General features: G+C 43.5%; 13 non-coding genes across 13 annotated transcripts; all 13 read left to right on the top strand.

Moving 5' to 3' along the window:
• The first annotated feature begins 425 nt into the window (after positions 1-425).
• TRNAS-CGA (transfer RNA serine (anticodon CGA)) lies at positions 426-507 on the top strand. The gene has a single exon. It is a non-coding gene; the product is annotated as a tRNA-Ser (tRNA).
• Positions 508-1,675: 1,168 nt separating this feature from the next.
• Positions 1,676-1,757, top strand: TRNAS-CGA (transfer RNA serine (anticodon CGA)). The gene has a single exon. It is a non-coding gene; the product is annotated as a tRNA-Ser (tRNA).
• A 1,167-nt stretch (positions 1,758-2,924) lies between these two features.
• On the top strand, positions 2,925-3,006 carry TRNAS-UGA (transfer RNA serine (anticodon UGA)). Its single transcript has one exon. It is a non-coding gene; the product is annotated as a tRNA-Ser (tRNA).
• A 1,171-nt stretch (positions 3,007-4,177) lies between these two features.
• Positions 4,178-4,259, top strand: TRNAS-UGA (transfer RNA serine (anticodon UGA)). The gene has a single exon. It is a non-coding gene; the product is annotated as a tRNA-Ser (tRNA).
• Positions 4,260-4,802: 543 nt separating this feature from the next.
• On the top strand, positions 4,803-4,884 carry TRNAS-UGA (transfer RNA serine (anticodon UGA)). The gene has a single exon. It is a non-coding gene; the product is annotated as a tRNA-Ser (tRNA).
• Positions 4,885-5,428: 544 nt separating this feature from the next.
• Positions 5,429-5,510, top strand: TRNAS-UGA (transfer RNA serine (anticodon UGA)). The gene has a single exon. It is a non-coding gene; the product is annotated as a tRNA-Ser (tRNA).
• Positions 5,511-6,024: 514 nt separating this feature from the next.
• On the top strand, positions 6,025-6,106 carry TRNAS-UGA (transfer RNA serine (anticodon UGA)). Its single transcript has one exon. It is a non-coding gene; the product is annotated as a tRNA-Ser (tRNA).
• Positions 6,107-7,275: 1,169 nt separating this feature from the next.
• TRNAS-UGA (transfer RNA serine (anticodon UGA)) lies at positions 7,276-7,357 on the top strand. The gene has a single exon. It is a non-coding gene; the product is annotated as a tRNA-Ser (tRNA).
• Positions 7,358-7,900: 543 nt separating this feature from the next.
• Positions 7,901-7,982, top strand: TRNAS-UGA (transfer RNA serine (anticodon UGA)). Its single transcript has one exon. It is a non-coding gene; the product is annotated as a tRNA-Ser (tRNA).
• Positions 7,983-8,496: 514 nt separating this feature from the next.
• Positions 8,497-8,578, top strand: TRNAS-UGA (transfer RNA serine (anticodon UGA)). The gene has a single exon. It is a non-coding gene; the product is annotated as a tRNA-Ser (tRNA).
• A 1,171-nt stretch (positions 8,579-9,749) lies between these two features.
• TRNAS-UGA (transfer RNA serine (anticodon UGA)) lies at positions 9,750-9,831 on the top strand. Its single transcript has one exon. It is a non-coding gene; the product is annotated as a tRNA-Ser (tRNA).
• A 1,169-nt stretch (positions 9,832-11,000) lies between these two features.
• Positions 11,001-11,082, top strand: TRNAS-UGA (transfer RNA serine (anticodon UGA)). The gene has a single exon. It is a non-coding gene; the product is annotated as a tRNA-Ser (tRNA).
• A 1,139-nt stretch (positions 11,083-12,221) lies between these two features.
• Positions 12,222-12,303, top strand: TRNAS-UGA (transfer RNA serine (anticodon UGA)). The gene has a single exon. It is a non-coding gene; the product is annotated as a tRNA-Ser (tRNA).
• Positions 12,304-14,120: the final 1,817 nt, after the last annotated feature.

Here is a 14,120-nt window from a genome sequence, read left to right as displayed (position 1 = left end):
GAGACAATTTCCACACCCAGGAAGTGTTTTAGAGAGCAGGTGGCTCGGAAGGGTTCGTAGTCTGGACCTGTCATGCCTGATCTAGACAAGTCATGAAAAGAGTACTTTTTTTTATGAAGCGTGTCTTGTTTAAGCTTTTGGACTCTTTCTGAGTACACTTAAGGGCCCGTTGCCACCGCCGTAATATAGGGAAACGAGGATAGAAATGTGCAGTGATTGATTACCGCTTATCTGTGCCCTGTCACTCATTTTGAGTGATGCATATTGCTATTTTTATTAATTGTATGAAAGTATGCGAAATAAGTGAGGACAACAGGGCACTGCTGGTACGTGCCCCGTCCTTCTGTTACTTTATTTTTTATGTCTCGGCCTGACGTGAGTAGTGCATGGCTCGTATTCGACAACTGTGACATCATACTCACGCAGCTGTGATGGCCGAGTGGTTAAGGTGTTGGACTCGAAATCCAACAGGGTTTCCCCGCGTAGGTTCGAGTCCTGCTTGCAGCGTCATGAGATTTTGCATGAACACCATTTGGTTTAGTTAAGTAAATGTTCACTTCTTGTTACGCAATCCTCATCAAGTCACAGAGTTAAATGGCAAAAACTCAAACTAGATGTAAACATTGAAACTATTTCCACACCTAGGAAGTGTTTTAGAGAGCAGGTGGCTCGGAAGGGTTTGTAGTCTGGACCTATCCTGCCTGATCTAGACAAGTTACGAAAAGAGTAATTTTTTTTATGAAGCGTGTCTTGTTTAGGCTTTTGGACTCTTTTTGAGTACAATTAAGGGCCCGTTGCCACCGCCGTAATATAGGGAAACAAGAGTAGAAATGTGCAGAGATTGATTACCGCTCATCTGTGCCCTGTCACTCACTTTGTGTGATGCGTATTGCTATTTTTATTAATTGTGTGAAAGTATGCGAAATAAGTGAGGACAACAGGGCACTGCTGGTACGTGCCCCGTCCATCTGTTACTTTATTTTTTAGGTCTCGGCCTGACATGAGTAGCGCATGGCTCGTATACAACAACAGTGACATCATACTCATGCAGCTGCGATGGCTGAGTGTTTAAGGTGTTGGACTTGAAATCCAATGGGGTTTCCCTGCGTAGGTTCGAATCCTGCTTGCAGCTTTATGAGATTTTGCATGAACACCATTTGGTTTAGTTAAGTAAATGTTCACTTCTCGTTACGCAATCCTTATCAAGTCACAGAGTTAAACGGCAAAAACTCAAACTAGATGTAAACATTGAGACAATTTCCACACCCAGGAAGTGTTTTAGAGAGCAGGTGGCTCGGAAGGGTTCGTAGTCTGGACCTGTCATGCCTGATCTAGACAAGTCATGAAAAGAGTACTTTTTTTTATGAAGCGTGTCTTGTTTAAGCTTTTGGACTCTTTCTGAGTACACTTAAGGGCCCGTTGCCACCGCCGTAATATAGGGAAACGAGGATAGAAATGTGCAGTGATTGATTACCGCTTATCTGTGCCCTGTCACTCATTTTGAGTGATGCATATTGCTATTTTTATTAATTGTATGAAAGTATGCGAAATAAGTGAGGACAACAGGGCACTGCTGGTACGTGCCCCGTCCTTCTGTTACTTTATTTTTTATGTCTCGGCCTGACGTGAGTAGTGCATGGCTCGTATTCGACAACTGTGACATCATACTCACGCAGCTGTGATGGCCGAGTGGTTAAGGTGTTGGACTCGAAATCCAACAGGGTTTCCCCGCGTAGGTTCGAATCCTGCTTGCAGCGTCATGAGATTTTGCATGAACACCATTTGGTTTAGTTAAGTAAATGTTCACTTCTTGTTACGCAATCCTCATCAAGTCACAGAGTTAAATGGCAAAAACTCAAACTAGATGTAAACATTGAAACTATTTCCACACCTAGGAAGTGTTTTAGAGAGCAGGTGGCTCGGAAGGGTTTGTAGTCTGGACCTATCCTGCCTGATCTAGACAAGTTACGAAAAGAGTAATTTTTTTTATGAAGCGTGTCTTGTTTAGGCTTTTGGACTCTTTTTGAGTACAATTAAGGGCCCGTTGCCACCGCCGTAATATAGGGAAACAAGAGTAGAAATGTGCAGAGATTGATTACCGCTCATCTGTGCCCTGTCACTCACTTTGTGTGATGCGTTTTGCTATTTTTATTAATTGTATGAAAGTATGCGAAATAAGTGAGGACAACAGGGCACTGCTGGTACGTGCCCCGTCCTTCTGTTACTTTACTTTTTAGGTCTCGGCCTGACATGAGTAGCGCATGGCTCGTATACGACAACAGTGACATCATACTCATGCAGCTGCGATGGCTGAGTGGTTAAGGTGTTGGACTTGAAACCCAATGGGGTTTCCCCTTGCAGGTTCGAATCCTGCTTGCAGCGTCATGAGATTTTGCATGAACACCATTTGGTTTAGTTAAGTAAATGTTCACTTCTCGTTACACAATCCTCATCAAGTCACAGAGTTAAACGGCAAAAACTCAAACTAGATGTAAACATTGAGACAATTTCCACACCCAGGAAGTGTTTTAGAGAGCAGGTGGCTCGGAAGGGTTCGTAGTCTGGACCTGTCCTGCCTGATCTAGACAAGTCATGAAAAGAGTACTTTTTTTATGAAGCGTGTCTTGTTTAAGCTTTTGGACTCTTTCTGAGTACACTTAAGGGCCCGTTGCCACCGCCGTAATATAGGGAAACGAGGATAGAAATGTGCAGTGATTGATTACCGCTCATCTGTGCCCTGTCACTCATTTTGAGTGATGCATATTGCTATTTTTATTAATTGTATGAAAGTTTGCGAAATAAGTGAGGACAACAGGGCACTGCTGGTATGTGCCCCGTCCTTCCGTTACTTTATTTATTAGGTCTCCACCTGACATGAGTAGCGCATGGCTCGTATACGACAACAGTGAAATCATACTCACGCAGCTGCGATGGCCGAGTGGTTAAGGCGTTGGACTTGAAATCCAATGGGGTTTCCCCACGTAGGTTTGAATCCTGCTTGCAGCGGCATGAGATTTTGCATGAACACCATTTGGTTTAGTTAAGTAAATGTTCACTTCTCATTACGCAATCCTCATCAAGTCACAGAGTTAAACTGCAAAAACTCAAACTAGATGTAAACATTGAGACAATTTCTACACCCAGGAAGTGTTTTAGAGAGTAGGTGGCTCGGAAGGGTTCGTAGTCTGGACCTGTCCTGCCTGATCTAGACAAGTTATGAAAAGAGAACTTTTTTTTATGAAGCGTGTCTTGTTTAAGCTTTTGGACTCTTTCTGAGAACACTTAAGGGCCCGTTGCCACCGCCGTAATATAGGGATACGAGGATAGAAATGTGCAGTGATTGATTACCGCTCATCTGTGCCCTGTCATTCACTTTGAGTGATGCGTATTGCTATTTTTATTAATTGTATGAAAGTATGCAAAATAAGTGAGGACAACAGGTCACTGCTGGTACGTGCCCCTGCCTTCTGTTACTTTATTTTTTATGTCGCGGCCTGACGTGAGTAGTGCATGGCTCGTATACGACAACTGTGACATCATACTCACGCACCTGCGATGGCCGCGTGGTTAAGGCGTTGGACTTGAAATCCAATGGGGTTTCCCCGTGTAGGTTCGAATCCTGCTTGCAGCGTTGTGAGATTTTGCATGAACACCATTTGGTTTAGTTAAGTAAGTGTTCACTTCTTGTTACGCAATCCTCATCAAGTCACAGAGTTAAACGGCAAAAACTCAAACTAGATGTAAACATTGAGACAATTTCCACACCCAGGAAGTGTTTTAGAGAGCAGGTGCCTCGGAAGGGTTCGTAGTCTGGACCTGTCCTGCATGATCTAGACAAGTCACGAAAAAAATTATTATTTTTTTTATGAAGCGTGTCTTGTTTATGCTTTTGGACTCTTTCTTAGTACACTTAAGGGCCCGTTAACACCGCCGTAATATATGGAAAAGAGGGTAAAAATGCGCAGTGTTTGATTACCGTTCATCTGTGCCCTGACCCTCACTTTGAGTGATGCTTGTTGCTATTTTTAATAATTGTATGAAAGCATTCAAAATAAGTGGGGGATACAGGGCACTGCTGGTACGTTGCCCGTCCTGCCGTTACTTTAATTTTTAGGTCTCGGCCTGACGTGAGCAGCGTATGGCTCGTATACGACAACAGTGACATCATACTCATGCAGCTGCGATGGCCGAGTGGTTAAGGCGTTGGTCTTGAAATCCAATGGGGTTTCCCTGCGCAGGTTCGAATCCTGCTTGCAGCGTAGTGTGATTTTGCATGAACACCATTTGGTTAAGTTAAGGAAATGTTCACTTCTCGTTACGCAATCCTCATCAAGTCACAGAGTTAAATGGCAAAAACTCAAACTAGATGTAAACATTGAAACTATTTCCACACCTAGGAAGTGTTTTAGAGAGCAGGTGGCTCGGAAGGGTTTGTAGTCTAGACCTATCCTGCCTGATCTAGACGAGTTACGAAAAGAGTAATTTTTTTTATGAAGCGTGTCTTGTTTAGGCTTTTGGACTCTTTCTGAGTACAATTAAGGGCCCGTTGCCACCGCAGTAATATAGGGAAACGAGGGTAGAAATGTGCAGTGATTGATTACCGCTCATCTGTGCCCTGTCACTCACTTTGAGTGATGCGTATTGCTATTTTTATTAATTGTATGAAAGTATGCGAAATAAGTGAGGACAACAGTGCACTGCTGGTACGTGCCCCGTCCTTCCGTTACTTTATTTTTTAGGTCTCGGCCTGACATAAGTAGCGCATGGCTCTTATACGACAACAGTGACATCATACTCATGCAGCTGCGATGGCCGAGTGGTTAAGGCGTTGGACTTGAAATCCAATGGGGTTTCCCCGCGTAGGTTCGAATCCTGCTTGCAGCGTCATGAGATTTTGCATGAACACCATTTGGTTTAGTTAAGTAAATGTTCACTTCTTGTTACGCAATCCTCATCAAGTCACAGAGTTAAATGGCAAAAACTCAAACTAGATGTAAACATTGAAACTATTTTCACACCTAGGAAGTGTTTTAGAGAGCAGGTGGCTCGGAAGGGTTTGTAGTCTGGACCTATCCTGCCTGATCTAGACAAGTTACGAAAAGAGTAATTTTTTTTATGAAGCGTGTCTTGTTTAGGCTTTTGGACTCTTTCTGAGTACAATTAAGGGCCCGTTGCCACCGCCGTAATATAGGGAAAAGAGGGTAGAAATGTGCAGTGACTGATTACCGCTCATCTGTGCCCTGTCACTCATTTTGAGTGATGCATATTGCTATTTTTATTAATTGTATGAAAGTATTACGAAATAAGTGAGGACAACAGGGCACTGCTGGTATGCGCCCCGTCCTTCCGTTACTTTATTTATTAGGTCTCCACCTGACATGAGTAGCGCATGGCTCGTATACGACAACAGTGACATCATACTCACGCAGCTGCGATGGCCGAGTGGTTAAGGCGTTGGACTTGAAATCCAATGGGGTTTCCCCGCGTAGGTTCGAATTCTGCTTGCAGCGGCATGAGATTTTGCATGAACACCATTTGGTTTAGTTAAGTAAATGTTCACTTCTCATTACGCAATCCTCATCAAGTCACAGAGTTAAACTGCAAAAACTCAAATGCTAGATGTAAACATTGAGACAATTTCTACACCCAGGAAGTATTTTAGAGGACCTGTCCTGCCTGATGTAGACAAGTCATGAAAAGAGTACTTTTTTTATGAAGCGTGTCTTGTTTAAGCTTTTGGACTCTTTCTGAGTACACTTATGGGCCCGTTGCCACCGCCGTAATATAGGGATACGAGGATAGAAATGGGCAGTGATTGATTACTGCTCATCTGTGCCCTGTCACTCACTTTGAGTGATGCGTATTGCTATTTGTATTAATTGTATGAAAGCATGCAAAATAAGTGAGGACAACAGGGCACTGCTGGTACGTGCCCCGTCCTTCTGTTACTTTATTTTTTATGTCTCGGCCTGACGTGAGTAGTGCATGGCTCGTATTCGACAACTGTGACATCATACTCACGCAGCTGCGATGGCCGAGTGGTTAAGGCGTTGGACTTGAAATCCAATGGGGTTTCCCCGCGTAGGTTTGAATCCTGCTTGCAGCGTCATGAGATTTTGCATGAACACCATTTGGTTTAGTTAAGTAATTGTTCACTTCTTGTTACGCAATCCTCATCAAGTCACAGAGTTAAATGGCAAAAACTCAAACTAGATGTAAACATTGAAACTATTTCCTCACCTAGGAAGTGTTTTAGAGAGCAGGTGGCTCGGAAGGGTTTGTAGTCTGGACCTATCCTGCCTGATCTAGACAAGTTACGAAAAGAGTAATTTTTTTTTTATGAAGCGTGTCTTGTTTTGGCTTTTGGACTCTTTCTGAGTACAATTAAGGGCCCGTTGCCACCGCCGTAATATAGGGAAAGGAGAGTAGAAATGTGCAGAGATTGATTACCGCTCATCTGTGCCCTGTCACTCACTTTGTGTGATGCGTTTTGCTATTTTTATTAATTGTATGAAAGTATGCGAAATAAGTGAGGACAACAGGGCACTGCTGGTACGTGCCCCGTCCTTCTGTTACTTTACTTTTTAGGTCTCGGCCTGACATGAGTAGCGCATGGCTCGTATACGACAACAGTGACATCATACTCATGCAGCTGCGATGGCTGAGTGGTTAAGGTGTTGGACTTGAAACCCAATGGGGTTTCCCCGTGCAGGTTCGAATCCTGCTTGCAGCGTCATGAGATTTTGCATGAACACCATTTGGTTTAGTTAAGTAAATGTTCACTTCTCGTTACGCAATCCTCATCAAGTCACAGAGTTAAACGGCAAAAACTCAAACTAGATGTAAACATTGAGACAATTTCCACACCCAGGAAGTGTTTTAGAGAGCAGGTGGCTCGGAAGGGTTCGTAGTCTGGACCTGTCCTGGCTGATCTAGACAAGTCATGAAAAGAGTACTTTTTTTATGAAGCGTGTCTCGTTTAAGCTTTTGGACTCTTTCTGAGTACACTTAAGGGCCCGTTGCCACCGCCGTAATATAGGGAAACGAGGATAGAAATGTGCAGTGATTGATTACCGCTCATCTGTGCCCTGTCACTCATTTTGAGTGATGCATATTGCTATTTTTATTAATTGTATGAAAGTTTGCGAAATAAGTGAGGACAACAGGGCACTGCTGGTATGTGCCCCGTCCTTCCGTTACTTTATTTTTTAGGTCTCCACCTGACATGAGTAGCGCATGGCTCGTATACGACAACAGTGACATCCTACTCACGCAGCTGCGATGGCTGAGTGGTTAAGGCGTTGGACTTGAAATCCAATGGGGTTTCCCCGCATAGGTTCGAATCCTGCTTGCAGCGGCATGAGATTTTGCATGAACACCATTTGGTTTAGTTAAGTAAATGTTCACTTCTCATTACGCTATCCTCATCAAGTCACAGAGTTAAACTGCAAAAACTCAAACTAGATGTAAACATTGAGACAATTTCTACACCCAGGAAGTGTTTTAGAGAGCAGGTGGCTCGGAAGGGTTTGTAGTCTGGACCTGTCCTGCCTGATCTAGACAAGTCATGAAAAGAGTACTTTTTTTTATGAAGCGTGTCTTGTTTAAGCTTTTGGACTCTTTCTGAGTACACTTAAGGGCCCGTTGCCACCGCCGTAATATAGGGAAACGAGGATAGAAATGTGCAGTCATTGATTACCGCTCATCGGTGCCCTGTCACTCACTTTGAGTGATGCGTATTGCTATTTTTATTAATTGTATGAAAGCATGCTAAATAAGTGAGGACAACAGGGCACTGCTGGTACGTGCCCCGTCCTTCTGTTACTTTATTTTTTATGTCTCGGCCTGACATGAGTAGCGCATGGCTCGTATACGACAACAGTGACATCATACTCACGCAGCTGCGATGGCCGAGTGGTTAAGGCGTTGGACTTGAAATCCAATGGGGTTTCCCCGCGTAGGTTCGAATTCTGCTTGCAGCGGCATGAGATTTTGCATGAACACCATTTGGTTTAGTTAAGTAAATGTTCACTTCTCATTACGCAATCCTCATCAAGTCACAGAGTTAAACTGCAAAAACTCAAATGCTAGATGTAAACATTGAGACAATTTCTACACCCAGGAAGTATTTTAGAGGACCTGTCCTGCCTGATGTAGACAAGTCATGAAAAGAGTACTTTTTTTATGAAGCGTGTCTTGTTTAAGCTTTTGGACTCTTTCTGAGTACACTTAAGGGCCCGTTGCCACCACCGTAATATAGGGATACGAGGATAGAAATGTGCAGTGATTGATTACCGCTTATCTCTACCCTGTCACTCACTTTGAGTGATGCGTATTGCTATTTTTATTAATTGTATGAAAGTATGCAAAATAAGTGAGGACAACAGGGCACTGCTGGTACGTGCCCCATCCTTCTGTTACTTTATTTTTTATGTCGCGGCCTGACGTGAGTAGTGCATGGCTCGTATACGACCACTGTGACATCATACTCACGCAGCTGCGATGGCCGAGTGGTTAAGGCGTTGGACTTGAAATCCAATGGGGTTTCCCCGTGTAGGTTCAAATCCTGCTTGCAGCGTCGTGAGATTTTGCATGAACACCATTTGGTTTAGTTAAGTAAATGTTCACTTCTTGTTACGCAATCCTCATCAAGTCACAGAGTTAAATGGCAAAAACTCAAACTAGATGTAAACATTGAGACAATTTCCACACCCAGGAAGTGTTTTAGAGAGCAGGTGCCTCGGAAGGGTTCGTAGTCTGGACCTGTCCTGCATGATCTAGACAAGTCACGAAAAGAGTAATTATTTTTTTTATGAAGCGTGTCTTGTTTAGGCTTTTGGACTCTTTCTTAGTACACTTAAGAGCCCGTTAACACCGCCGTAATATATGGAAAAGAGGGTAAAAATGCGCAGTGTTTGATTACCGTTCATCTGTGCCCTGACCCTCACTTTGAGTGATGCTTGTTGCTATTTTTAATAATTGTATGAAAGCATTCAAAATAAGTGGGGGATACAGGGCACTGCTGGTACGTTGCCCGTCCTGCCGTTACTTTAATTTTTAGGTCTCGGCCTGACGTGAGCAGCGTATGGCTCGTATACGACAACAGTGACATCATACTCATGCAGCTGCGATGGCCGAGTGGTTAAGGCGTTGGTCTTGAAATCCAATGGGGTTTTCCTGCGCATGTTCGAATCCTGCTTGCAGCGTAGTGTGATTTTGCATGAACACCATTTGGTTAAGTTAAGGAAATGTTCACTTCTTGTTACGCAATCCTCATCAAGTCACAGAGTTAAATGGCAAAAACTCAAACTAGATGTAAACATTGAAACTATTTCCACACCTAGGAAGTGTTTTAGAGAGCAGGTGGCTCGGAAGGGTTTGTAGTCTAGACCTATCCTGCCTGATCTAGACGAGTTACGAAAAGAGTAATTTTTTTTATGAAGCGTGTCTTGTTTAGGCTTTTGGACTCTTTCTGAGTACAATTAAGGGCCCATTGCCACCGCAGTAATATAGGGAAACGAGGGTAGAAATGTGCAGTGATTGATTACCGCTCATCTGTGCCCTGTCACTCACTTTGAGTGATGCGTATTGCTATTTTTATTAATTGTATGAAAGTATGCGAAATAAGTGAGGACAACAGTGCACTGCTGGTACGTGCCCCGTCCTTCCGTTACTTTATTTTTTAGGTCTCGGCCTGACATAAGTAGCACATGGCTCTTATACGACAACAGTGACATCATACTCATGCAGCTGCGATGGCCGAGTGGTTAAGGCGTTGGACTTGAAATCCAATGGGGTTTCCCCGCGTAGGTTCGAATCCTGCTTGCAGCGTCATGAGATTTTGCATGAACACCATTTGGTTTAGTTAAGTAAATGTTCACTTCTTGTTACGCAATCCTCATCAAGTCACAGAGTTAAATGGCAAAAACTCAAACTAGATGTAAACATTGAAACTATTTTCACACCTAGGAAGTGTTTTAGAGAGCAGGTGGCTCGGAAGGGTTTGTAGTCTGGACCTATCCTGCCTGATCTAGACAAGTTACGAAAAGAGTAATTTTTTTTATGAAGCGTGTCTTGTTTAGGCTTTTGGACTCTTTCTGAGTACAATTAAGGGCCCGTTGCCACCGCCGTAATATAGGGAAAAGAGGGTAGAAATGTGCAGTGACTGATTACCGCTCATCTGTGCCCTGTCACTCATTTTGAGTGATGCATATTGCTATTTTTATTAATTGTATGAAAGTATTACGAAATAAGTGAGGACAACAGGGCACTGCTGGTATGCGCCCCGTCCTTCCGTTACTTTATTTATTAGGTCTCCACCTGACATGAGTAGCGCATGGCTCGTATACGACAACAGTGACATCATACTCACGCAGCTGCGATGGCCGAGTGGTTAAGGCGTTGGACTTGAAATCCAATGGGGTTTCCCCGCGTAAATTCGAATCCTGCTTGCAGCGGGATGAGAATTTGCATGAACCCCATTTGATTTAGTTAAGTAAATGTTCACTTCTCATTACGCAATCCTCATCAAGTCACAGAGTTAAACTGCAAAAACTCAAACTAGATGTAAACATTGAGACAATTTCTACACCCAGGAAGTGTTTTAGAGAGCAGGTGGCTCGGAAGGGTTTGTAGTCTGGACCTGTCCTGCCTGATCTAGACAAGTCATGAAAAGAGTACTTTTTTTTATGAAGCGTGTCTTGTTTAAGCTTTTGGACTCTTTCTGAGTACACTTAAGGGCCCGTTGCCGCCGCCGTAATATAGGGAAACGAGGATAGAAATGTGCAGTCATTGATTACCGCTCATCGGTGCCCTGTCACTCACTTTGAGTGATGCGTATTGCTATTTTTATTAATTGTATGAAAGCATGCAAAATAAGTGAGGACAACAGGGCACTGCTGGTACGTGCCCCGTCCTTCTGTTACTTTATTTTTTATGTCTCGGCCTGACATGAGTAGCGCATGGCTCGTATACGACAACAGTGACATCATACTCACGCAGCTGCGATGGCCGAGTGGTTAAGGCGTTGGACTTGAAATCCAATGGGGTTTCCCCGCGTAGGTTCGAATTCTGCTTGCAGCGGCATGAGATTTTGCATGAACACCATTTGGTTTAGTTAAGTAAATGTTCACTTCTCATTACGCAATCCTCATCAAGTCACAGAGTTAAACTGCAAAAACTCAAATGCTAGATGTAAACATTGAGACAATTTCTACACCCAGGAAGTATTTTAGAGGACCTGTCCTGCCTGATGTAGACAAGTCATGAAAAGAGTACTTTTTTTATGAAGCGTGTCTTGTTTAAGCTTTTGGACTCTTTCTGAGTACACTTAAGGGCCCGTTGCCACCACCGTAATATAGGGATACGAGGATAGAAATGTGCAGTGATTGATTACCGCTTATCTGTGCCCTGTCACTCACTTTGAGTGATGCGTATTGCTATTTTTATTAATTGTATGAAAGTATGCAAAATAAGTGAGGACAACAGGGCACTGCTGGTACGTGCCCCATCCTTCTGTTACTTTATTTTTTATGTCGCGGCCTGACGTGAGTAGTGCATGGCTCGTATACGTCCACTGTGACATCATACTCACGCAGCTGCGATGGCCGAGTGGTTAAGGCGTTGGACTTGAAATCCAATTGGGTTTCCCCGTGTAGGTTCAAATCCTGCTTGCAGCGTCGTGAGATTTTGCATGAACACCATTTGGTTTAGTTAAGTAAATGTTCACTTCTCGTTACGCAATCCTCATCAAGTCACAGAGCTAAACTGCAAAAACTCAAACTAGATGTAAACATTGAGACAATTTCCACACCCAGGAAGTGTTTTAGAGAGCAGGTGGCTCGGAAGGGTTAGTAGTCTGGACCTGTCCTGCCTGATCTAGACAAGTCATGAAAAGAGTACTTTTTTTTATGAAGCGTGTCTTGTTTAAGCTTTTGGACTCTTTCTGAGTACACTTAAGGGCCCGTTGCCACCACCGTAATATAGGGAAACGAGGGTAGAAATGTGCAGTGATTGATTACCGCTCATCTGTGCCCTGTCGCTCACTTTGAGTGATGCATATTGCTATTTTTATTAATTGTATGAAATTATGCGAAATAAGTGAGGACAACAGGGCACTGCTGGTACGTGCCCCGCCCTTCCGTTACTTTATTTTTTAGGTCTCGGCCTGACATAAGTAGCGCATGGCTCGTATACGACAACAGTGACATCATACTCATGCAGCTGCGATGGCCGAGTGGTTAAGGCGTTGGACTTGAAATCCAATGGTGTTTCCCCGCGTAGGTTCGAATCCTGCTTGCAGCGTCATGAGATTTTGCATGAACACCATTTGGTTTAGTTAAGTAAATGTTCACTTCTTGTTACGCAATCCTCATCAAGTCACAGAGTTAAATGCCAAAAACTCAAACTAGATGTAAACATTGAAACTATTTCCACACCTAGGAAGTGTTTTAGAGAGCAGGTGGCTCGGAAGGGTTTGTAGTCTGGACCTATCCTGCCTGATCTAGACAAGTTACGAAAAGAGTAATTTTTTTTATGAAGCGTGTCTTGTTTAGGCTTTTGGACTCTTTCTGAGTACAATTAAGGGCCCGTTGCTACCGCCGTAATATAGGGAAACGAGAGTAGAAATGTGCAGAGATTGATTACCGCTCATCTGTGCCCTGTCACTCACTTTGTGTGATGCGTATTGCTATTTTTATTAATTGTATGAAAGTATGCGAAATAAGTGAGGACAACAGGGCACTGCTGGTACGTGCCCCGTCCTTCTGTTACTTTACTTTTTAGGTCTCGGCCTGACATGAGTAGCGCATGGCTCGTATACGACAACAGTGACATCATACTCATGCAGCTGCGATGGCTGAGTGGTTAAGGTGTTGGACATGAAATCCAATGGGGTTTCCCTGTGTAGGTTCGAATCCTGCTCGCAGGGTCATGAAATTTTGCATGAACACCATTTGGTTTAGTTAAGTAAATGTTCACTTCTCGTTACGCAATCCTCATCAAGTCACAGAGTTAAACGGCAAAAACTCAAACTAGATGTAAACATTGAGACAATTTCCACATCCAGGAAGTGTTTTAGAGAGCAGGTGGCTCGGAAGGGTTCGTAGTCTGGACCTGTCCTGCCTGATCTAGACAAGTCATGAAAAGAGTACTTTTTTTATGAAGCGTGTCTTGTTTAAGCTTTTGGACTCTTTCTGAGTACACTTAAGGGCCCGTTGCCACCGCCGTAATATAGGGAAACGAGGATAGAAATGTGCAGTAATTGATTACCGCTCATCTGTGCCCTGTCACTCATTTTGAGTGATGCATATTGCTATTTTTATTAATTGTATGAAAGTTTGCGAAATAAGTGAGGACAACAGGGCACTGCTGGTATGTGCCCCGTCCTTCCGTTACTTTATTTATTAGGTCTCCACCTGACATGAGTAGCGCATGGCTCGTATACGACAACAGTGACATCATACTCACGCAGCTGTAAAGGCTGAGTGGTTAAGGCGTTGGACTTGAAATCCAATGGGGTTTCCCCGCGTAGGTTCGAATCCTGCTTGCAGTGGCATGAGATTTTGCATGAACACCATTTGGTTTAGTTAAGTAAATGTTCACTTCTCATTACGCAATCCTCATCAAGTCACAGTGTTAAACTGCAAAAACTCAAACTAGATGTAAACATTGAGACAATTTCTACAACCAGGAAGTGTTTTACAGAGTAGGTGGCTCGGAAGGGTTTGTAGTCTGGACCTATCCTGCCTGATCTAGACAAGTTACGAAAAGAGAAATTTTTTTTTATGAAGCGTGTCTTGTTTAGGCTTTTGGACTCTTTCTGAGTACAATTAAGGGCCCGTTGCCACCGCCGTAATATAGGGAAACGAGGGTAGAAATGTGCAGTGATTGATTACCGCTCATCTGTGCCCTGTCACTCACTTTGAGTGATGCGTATTGCTATTTTTATTAATTGTATGAAAGTATGCGAAATAAGTGAGGACAACAGGGCACTGCTGGTACGTGCCCCGTCCTTCCGTTACTTTATTTTTTAGGTCTCGGCCTGACATAAGTAACGCATGGCTCGTATACGACAACAGAGACATCATACTCATGCAGCTGCGATGGCCGAGTGGTTAAGG

The sequence above is a fragment of the Lissotriton vulgaris genome, chromosome 11 (genome assembly GCF_964263255.1).
Source record: "Lissotriton vulgaris chromosome 11, aLisVul1.2, whole genome shotgun sequence".
NCBI classification, from domain to species: domain Eukaryota; kingdom Metazoa; phylum Chordata; class Amphibia; order Caudata; family Salamandridae; genus Lissotriton; species Lissotriton vulgaris.
This window is presented reverse-complemented; position numbering and strand designations above follow the sequence as displayed.